Source organism: Hydra vulgaris, chromosome 07 (genome assembly GCF_038396675.1).
Source record: "Hydra vulgaris chromosome 07, alternate assembly HydraT2T_AEP".
NCBI lineage: Eukaryota > Metazoa > Cnidaria > Hydrozoa > Anthoathecata > Hydridae > Hydra > Hydra vulgaris.
In genome coordinates, this window is record NC_088926.1 from 33904244 (window position 1) to 33913111 (window position 8868).

An 8868-nucleotide genomic window follows, 5' to 3' on the forward strand; every position below is an offset into this window, starting at 1 on the left:
ATCTAAAACAATGGGGGGGGGGGGGAGCATGTCCACCACAGCTCTCCTTCATTTTTCCTTCCGGAGTCCATATACCTATCTATCTAACTATATATAAATTCCAACAAACCACAAAAAATAAAAATAATTTTTTACAAACATACTTCTTTAACAAAAAATTTAGACTAAAATAATAATTTTTTTTTTGCTTAGTAATGTTTTTAACAGAATTGTGACTTTGAAGAAATCCTAGTTTTTGAAGCAAACAAAACTGTGACATCCATAGCTAGAAAGAGTCGATTCTTTAGTACGCAAAGGAAACCACATCCAATGATATCTAAAATAAAGTTAACCCCTAAATTAATATCGCCATACCTGTTTAATAAGGATGCCTTATGTCCCGGATAATAAATAAATATATAACTGCTATTATTGCGTTAATAAACAAGATCAATCTCTAAAAAAATATGATCTAACCGGTTTAATCTTGATATGAAAAAGATCAACATCCATTGAAGCAATCGTGTGGTTTTCATCATGTTGTGTAACCTTGCAATGATAGATAAGATTAAATATATCGGTTATATAAAATAAAATAAAAAATTAGAGCTAACAATTAACTATTGTATAATAAATTAACATCTAACTTTTATTACTGAATTAATAAATATAATCTTGAGGTTTTTAAGATCTACTGTAGCAAACTGCCATCATAGTTAAAACCTTGCAATAAAAGATAAATGAAAATATATTAGATATTTAGCACAATAACTGAAAAACCCATTACAAATTACAGATGAGAATGGTTTCCTAACTTAAAAAAAAATTTATGCCACTTAACTCCTAATACACAGCACATTTCCCATTACCAAACAGAAAAATCGATAGAACTTGACCCTTCACTACTTTTTAACCTGAAATATAATAGATTAGATTATAAATTATAATGAAAAGATATTTATATTGCGTTAGCGTAACTGTCTGTCTTGTCTATTTGTCTAGAGCGTACTGATTTATTTTAATTAAACACTAACATCTCTCAATCATGCAAGCAAAACTCTTCCTTTGTGGGTAAAAACAATGCATAGCCATCATTATGGTTAACATTAATTGTCATGAGCCACACAATTTGCTTATGTCATACAGTAAATGAGCTTTGGCTTTCCATAGCACGTTGCAACCAGGTCAACCCTGGTTGTTGGATATCGGTAACTAACCGTCTACCTAAAATTACATTTCCATATACATATATGTATACATAAAATCAAATTAAATAATCATAAATTTTTTCATAATCTTAATAAAAGGAGAGGGTAGAGAATATGATACACATTAGGCACTGTAAAATTTATTACAAAAAAAAAAGAATAACCTACTATCTGTAAATAACATCTGTTAATGCAAGTTTATAAGATATACTATTATTTAAAATAACATATAACTTATTATTACACATTTCTATTATGTTATCACCATATCACCACTTATTATGTCTGCAGAAAGTTGATATTTGCTCACATCATACTCAACACCATCATCATCTTCATTCTGTTTTGGTTTCCAATAAGAAACTATACACATCACATTTCTTCTTTTTAATGCTAACAATTCTGCCGTAATATACATCCTGAGTGTTACTGGCATTATCGAACCACATGTGGAAAATACTTCTTTCAACGGAACAGAGATGGCACACTATGTGTAGGAACTTGGTACATAAACATTTCATATATAAGTGTCCTAATATCTGCTGAGTAGCATTTTTTATTTTTAATGTTTCGAATTATTTGCTGATTTTCCTCCAACTTTTCTTGTAAAATAAGTATGTCATTTTGCAGTACAAGAAAACTTGAAAATCAAACTTTTTGTTGTTTTTAACAAAAAATTTGATTTTAAAGTTTTTTCAACTCTAAATTTAAAAACTTTTCTTTTAAATTTTTTCTAAGTTGAGAATTTATCTTTTCTTTACGAGTAATAACTTGATTTAGATATTTAAATCTGTATGCTCTAACCTTTGCTTTATCTCTTAAACCTTTAATATCCTCTTTATGCTTTCTCTTCTTAATTGCCATTTGGTTTGCCAAAATGGTTAATCTCTTTCTCATAATCTTTTTTTTGGGACTCAACTGGTAAGCTCTCAAACTGGATAGTAGTTCATGAGAAGAGGTTTTTAAAGTAGGACAAGATAAAGGAGAAAAGTGATCACTATTTGATACAAAAAACACTGATTGGTTGAGAAGAAAATGAAGAACACGTAGCAATATCAATTGGTTTTAAATTTTGTGAAAAATGGTTTACAAAGACTTTTGATGCTCTAACTAGTTGCAGAATCTGACTTATACAAATTTTTATGTTAAAATACTTACCAGTTAGTTCTACAGTTACTTTATATGAATCGTTGTTGGTTGGTGTATGTCCGTTTCTACACCCAGTATTTAAATGAGCTGGTATTGGAAACTTACAAGCTAAAAAAGTTTTAGCTTTACCATAAAACAGATATGTTTTCTTTTGAGGTCGCATGATGGACTAATTTAAACTCAACAATCATAATACTACTATTTATTTGGGTCGGCTGTTAATCATAATTAAATAATTTTAAGAATTATCATCAACCTATATAAATTTTTTAAATGTATGTGTAATTTTTATATATTACATGTATAGCTTAAGGTGGCTATATGGTAAATTATGGCGATATGGTAATTTATGTGGCTATATGGTAAATTATGGGTATGGAAAAAAGCTGAGAAAATGCTGTTTTTGTTTTTAATGATTTTTATACAGAATCATCATAAAAAAGTGTCATATAATTTTAATTTCAGCATTTTAAATTTTATTTTACAGAGTTTTGCCTTTAAACTATTTTTGGTGTGTGAAAAGAGTAACCAATCAAAAAAGAATTATTATATAACCACCTTAATTAATTATACTTGTTAGTTTTTGTGTAAATGATTTTACAGTTATGAAAAAAGAAAACCCAAATATTCTTAGTTTGTATAACAGTTCTAAAAAATATATCATTATTATGAATAAAAAATCAAATATACTGAATGCTCACCGTCAAAAACTGCCCCCTTCCCCTAAGACTATGAAACGGAAGTGGAAATACGTACCTCCACTGCGCGGAACAATAGGGTATGTGGTCAGGAATATTTTTTTAATAAAATTTGGCAAGCACATAGAAAATAGATCTATACAGTTGACTGAAAAATTTCAAATATGTACTAACATGCCTTCAATATCAATGCAGTTCCAGAACAGGTACAAAATTTTGAATAGCAATAAAAAAACTGAAAAATTTATTACACGTAAAAAAACACCATAATTTATTCAACATAAAACATTCTAATTTTTTAATAAAATCTAAGCTGATATAAAATTCTAAAATAAGAAGACAAATAAATACATCCTTACTAAACCGACTTCGAGCACGCTGTGAAAAAAAAAGGTCACAGTCTTTGTCTTTAAAATCGGTGCCGTAAAAACCCAGATACGCACGTACCTACTATTTGATATATTTGCGGATTGGTTGGGTTACATATTGTTCTTTCCTAATTTTTTACAAATATATTGTAGATCTATGTTTTTGAAGTTCTATTTTTTTTTTTAAGGGCAGTTTTTGAACAAATGTTTATAGATTTTAAAGTTCTTAAGTAAATCTGCTTTATTTTGCACTTAATTTTAAGATTCCTTACACTCAGTAATAATGCGGTTTGAATGGCTGTACTGTCATTATTGGTCTGTGTTTATTTCTACATTTAAGCCAACTCTTAGGTAAAGAATAAGATGTTAAGAAACTATTTGATATTTTTAATTTATATGAGGTGTAATAAATTATTTTTGTTGAGAATGGAAGTGTCACAACTTATTATATTGTATAAAAGCTTCAAAACTTATCAACCCTTTTTTTAAATTAGCTTTATACAAAAAATAAATTGAGCATAGAAAAAAATAAAAGTGTTTACAATAAACAACCCTTGAAATATAAATGCCTAACTGGCGGTGTGCAAAGAACTTATGCTTATAATAACTGCGCAAAAATTCAGTCCTTGAATATATTGTGAACTTATGATATATTATTAAATTTAAATGGGTACATTAATGCAATCAAATTGTTTAATATAACTCTTGTACCATCTCATTTTTTGTCATTAATTGTCTAAAAGTGAATGCAATAGAAAAACTTTATTAAAATGAAGAAAATTTTATTTATGTCTTTTAGTCAAAAATATATTTTTTTGAACAGCTTTATGGATTCATACTTTTTAACTTTTTTTAAAAGCTTGTTAAATAAACACAGATCAGAAATTGATCTTTTAGGTTTAAAACTTTGCACAGGGTTGCCACTATAATTTTAAAAGTTTTTCCCAGATTATTCCCTGAGTAAATAACGTTTTGTCCTGAGTTTAGCTTTTTATATTACCGACGTTTTTCCTGAGTTTTCCATATTATTTCCGGAATCCGTGGCATTTAGACAAGGAAAACCTGGAAAACCCTATATATATATATATATATATTTATATATATAGATATATATATATATATATATATATATATATATATATATATATATATATATATATATATATATATATATATATATATATATATATATAGATAGATAGATAGATAGATATATATATATATATATATATATATATATATATATATATATATATATATACATATATATATATTTATATATATTTATATATATATATATATATATATATATATATATATATATATATATATATATATATATATATATATATATATATATATATATATATATATATATATATATATATATAGATAGATAGATAGATAGATATATATATATATATATATATATATATATATATATATATATATATATATATATATATATATATATATATATATATATATATATATATATATATATATATAGATAGATAGATAGATATATATATATATATATATATATAATATATATATATATATATATATATATATATATATATATACATATATATATATATATATATTTATATATATATATATATATATATATATATATATATATATATATATATATATATATATATATATATATATATATATATAGATAGATAGATAGATAGATAGATAGATAGATAGATAGATAGATAGATATAGATATATATATATATTAACTTTTATTAACAAAACATAGCTTCCTTTACATATATACAAAATATTCAATTCAAAAAACGTCTAAAAGTTTTACCCATTTATAGTGAAATGTTACAATTTACAAACCCAATAAACTTTACAAACCATTCTGGCAGCATATATAGCAGTTTAAAATTTAACGGAAATGAGTTAGTACAAAGGAATGCGGAAAATATTATTTTATTACAAAACTTATACGCACAATATTTTATCATCAGTCTATCATTTTTTGTCTACTGTTTGATTTTAATATGACGTTTCTTCAACTGAACCCATCGTTTAACAAGATGTTCGGGGTTAACTCCTTTACAAAGTTCTTTTTCGCACTTCAGTAGCATGAGACTATCCAATCTCTCGGCACTCATTGTTGTTCTCAGATGTGATTTTACAATCTTGAGTTGACTGAAAGAACGCTCATTTGATGCTACACCATAAGCAGCTGTCATTACAAAAATGCATAGTTTACGGGCTTGTTTTAGTATATTCTTTAACTTCACAACATGGTACAAAATTTATTGCAGCGTCTTGGCTGGTGTTCTTGATGACTTAAAATCTTCATCACCTTCTTCTAAACAGATATCTATCAAAATTTCCATCTGGCCTTTCAGCACATGAACTTCTGGAATATGATCCTTGTATCCAGGAGGAAAAAGTTTGTTTGCTTTTGTTAAGTTTTCAATACTCAAATTATCCTTATTGAACGGAAAACTAAAAATTTTGGTGATTGGGGCAAATATTTCCTTTAATGCTGCCGAGTTTTTGGTTAAACCCATGGCTAGAGAGTCAATGACCTCTTTGAATTCTTTATGGTAAAAAGCTTTCACCTCCATTGCTATTAATCTATGGTGTCGTTTGTAATCGTTTTCTGCATCAATGTGTAATTTCCTAGAAAATATTACTGCACTTTCAATCAAATTGTTCATAGCATCTGTATTGTTACTGATATTTTGTATGTTCTTGGCAGTACTTTCAATTACATTAATACTGTCAATGACATTGAAGTTTGGACTTTCTAAGATTTCTGTTAATATTTTGTTTTGTTTGTTCTGTGGTCTTGACAAGGTATGTAAGGTACATTATGGCCAACTTCTTCTATACTTTTGTACTCCTTTAAATTGTCCAGACATTGAACTCGCGTAGTCATACGACTAAAAAGCTATCTTTGATGTGTCAACGCCTTCTTTAAGTAAAGAAGATAAAATTAGCTCACCCATCTCTTTTCCAGTCTTATCAGTGCATTCGACGGATTTCAAAAGCCTTTCCCGAATCTCACCGTTTTCACTGGCTGTTCTCACAACTATACTCATTATGTCCTTATGTGACATATCGGGACTAGTGTCGGCCATCACGGAAAAAAAATTGTAGCTGTTAATTTCATCAATGATCTTTAATTCAGTTGCAATACTCTTTAATTCAGTTGCAATTAAACTAATCATTTCATTTTGAGACGACGGACTCGTGTATGTAACTCTATATGGACGAAGGGCTCTATCTTCAATCCAGGCTTTTAGTGTGGTTTTGTGGTGAGAGATAAGATTAACAACTGCAACAAAGTTACCTTGATTAGCACTGTCCGATTCTCTAAACGTTAGCCCTTGGCTTTCCAAAGTCCTGCATGTATCGATAAGAATTTCGACAGTTTTTCTATTCTGCACCTCCATTTTTTGCTCTTCTATTAGAGCAAGTTTAATGGATTTATCAATAAGGTGATCTATATGCCCTTTTTCTCATTAGAAAGTAACAATATTCACTTAATGCAACTTTATGTGCTTGAGAGGTAAAGTGCGCCTGAAGCTTTCCAAGTTTGTCTTTCCAATAGCTTTTCATCTTAGACCAAGATCTCACCCCAACATTTATCCAAGCATCTTCAGTTTTTCCCTTCTTTCCAACACCCTTGGGGAAAAAGCGGCAGACAAAACAAAATGTGGCATCCTTCTGGGTGCTGTATTCTAAATGTTCAAACTCTTTGTACCACTGAGGATTAAATCTATTTTTACCGTCACTTGGGAAACTAGCAAGTTTTGGTTGGTGTGGCCCTAACTGGATTAAATACAATTTTTGATTATTCGTAATTGTATGTGGACGTAAACCTAGGTCATGGCTTATCAATGCTGACGAATCTGATTTGTCAATTATAATATTTTGAGCTTTGGTATCGAGTTTTTTTATAAAAACGTTTCCCATTTTCAAAGCATTTTTTGACATTTCCACCACAGAACTTGTTGCATTCACAATTTCAATTGCAGCGAATTTTTCATTTACTAATTCTTCTTTACGATATTTTTTATGAATATCATTACAATCTTTAAGATAATCTATTAAAACACCCAAATTCCCCATGAGCGAAGTCCAATTTGTTGTTTCACTGCTTACTTCAGTAGTATCCAAGTTAATAATATTCATGTCATCCTTTTCATCTCGGTCATGAAACTGGGTTAAATGATCTGATTTAGAATTTAACTCTGTAAATTTCTCTGCTTGTTCCTGGACTACAACATAACCTGGGTTTTCCCCTTTTGCATCATTATCTTGAATTTTTGAACTTGCGTCCTCTTCAAATTTTTTATTAAAAGATGTTGTTTCTTCTTCTATGGATATACCACATGTTGAAGTCGATGTTTCAATTATTATCAAGTCTAACTTTGTATGTTCACTACTTTGCATTTCATCATCCACTTCGACATCAATACCAGCATTCTGAGGTTCCATTTTTCGTTTTTTTGAAGCTAAGGAGGCTACAAAAGGATTCTCTGGGGCTCCCACTGTTTGTATATGAACCTTTCTACCACCATGATCTTTGATGACTGGTTTTATAGTCGTTATTAAATACTGCTTGCATACGCAACATTGTAATTTATATCTTTCGCTATTCATATTTAGTGCTGGAAAACAAACGCCGGTACTATAATTTACCGTAATTTTTAAATAATTTAATGTTTATAAAAGTTATCACTTTTAATAAATGTGATAAGATATAAGAGTCTTAAAATAATAGAATAAGACTAACAATCCTATTATATATTCTAATTAGGCCTATGACTCCTACAAACCTAATTCTGATCCTACTTTAGTATACTGATAATTGAAAATAATAACAGGCGCAAAACGTTCATATCAGAGTTTAGCATTTATTTTATTATACTTTCTGATAAAAAGCTTTATATAAAATTATTATATTAAAAAATGAATCATATCATTTTGAATGCTATCATACCTTTTATACAAAGACAGAAATGTTAAAATCAGTTCATGGAAATAAATATTCACGTTTCAAAGTAGAAAGTATGAAAAAAAATGAATAACTGCTTTTAGTCAAACATAAAATTGCAGCTGGTATTTTTATTGCATAAACTTGCAGCTGCCATTTTTATTATTAATAACAAAAAAAAAGTTGCGCAAAAAAAAACAACGTGGAAATCAAAAGGGCGTTTCGTAATGACTTCGCAATTTATTTCGTCTTGTGGAAAACAGCCTTAAGCCGTTCAATAAACGTAAAGTTTATTTGTCCAAGTCAAAAAAAAATTAGATCTTTGATGGATTTTCGCAAACATTTTACTTTTATTTAACTAGAAAATATTTTTTGATTTTATCACCGATTTCCCAACTGTCCCAACTCGTGGCAAGGAAATTCCCAACTTTTCTCTTTTCTAGATTTTAGGAGGGGGAGACTCCCCCCTACCCCCCAAGGCGACG

At 28.4% G+C, this 8868-nt stretch overlaps 1 long non-coding RNA gene across 2 annotated transcripts; it reads right to left on the reverse strand.

Moving 5' to 3' along the window:
* Nucleotides 1–177: 177 nt before the first annotated feature.
* On the reverse strand, nt 178–8456 carry LOC136082165 (uncharacterized). 2 transcript variants are annotated; one of them, XR_010639451.1, is made up of 5 exons: nt 8390–8456; nt 1014–1203; nt 636–893; nt 457–528; nt 178–316 (listed from the first exon to the last, which is right to left on the reverse strand). It is a non-coding gene; the product is annotated as an uncharacterized LOC136082165 (long non-coding RNA). The 2 variants fall into 2 exon arrangements; XR_010639452.1 differs by having other exon boundaries at nt 627–893.
* Nucleotides 8457–8868: the final 412 nt, after the last annotated feature.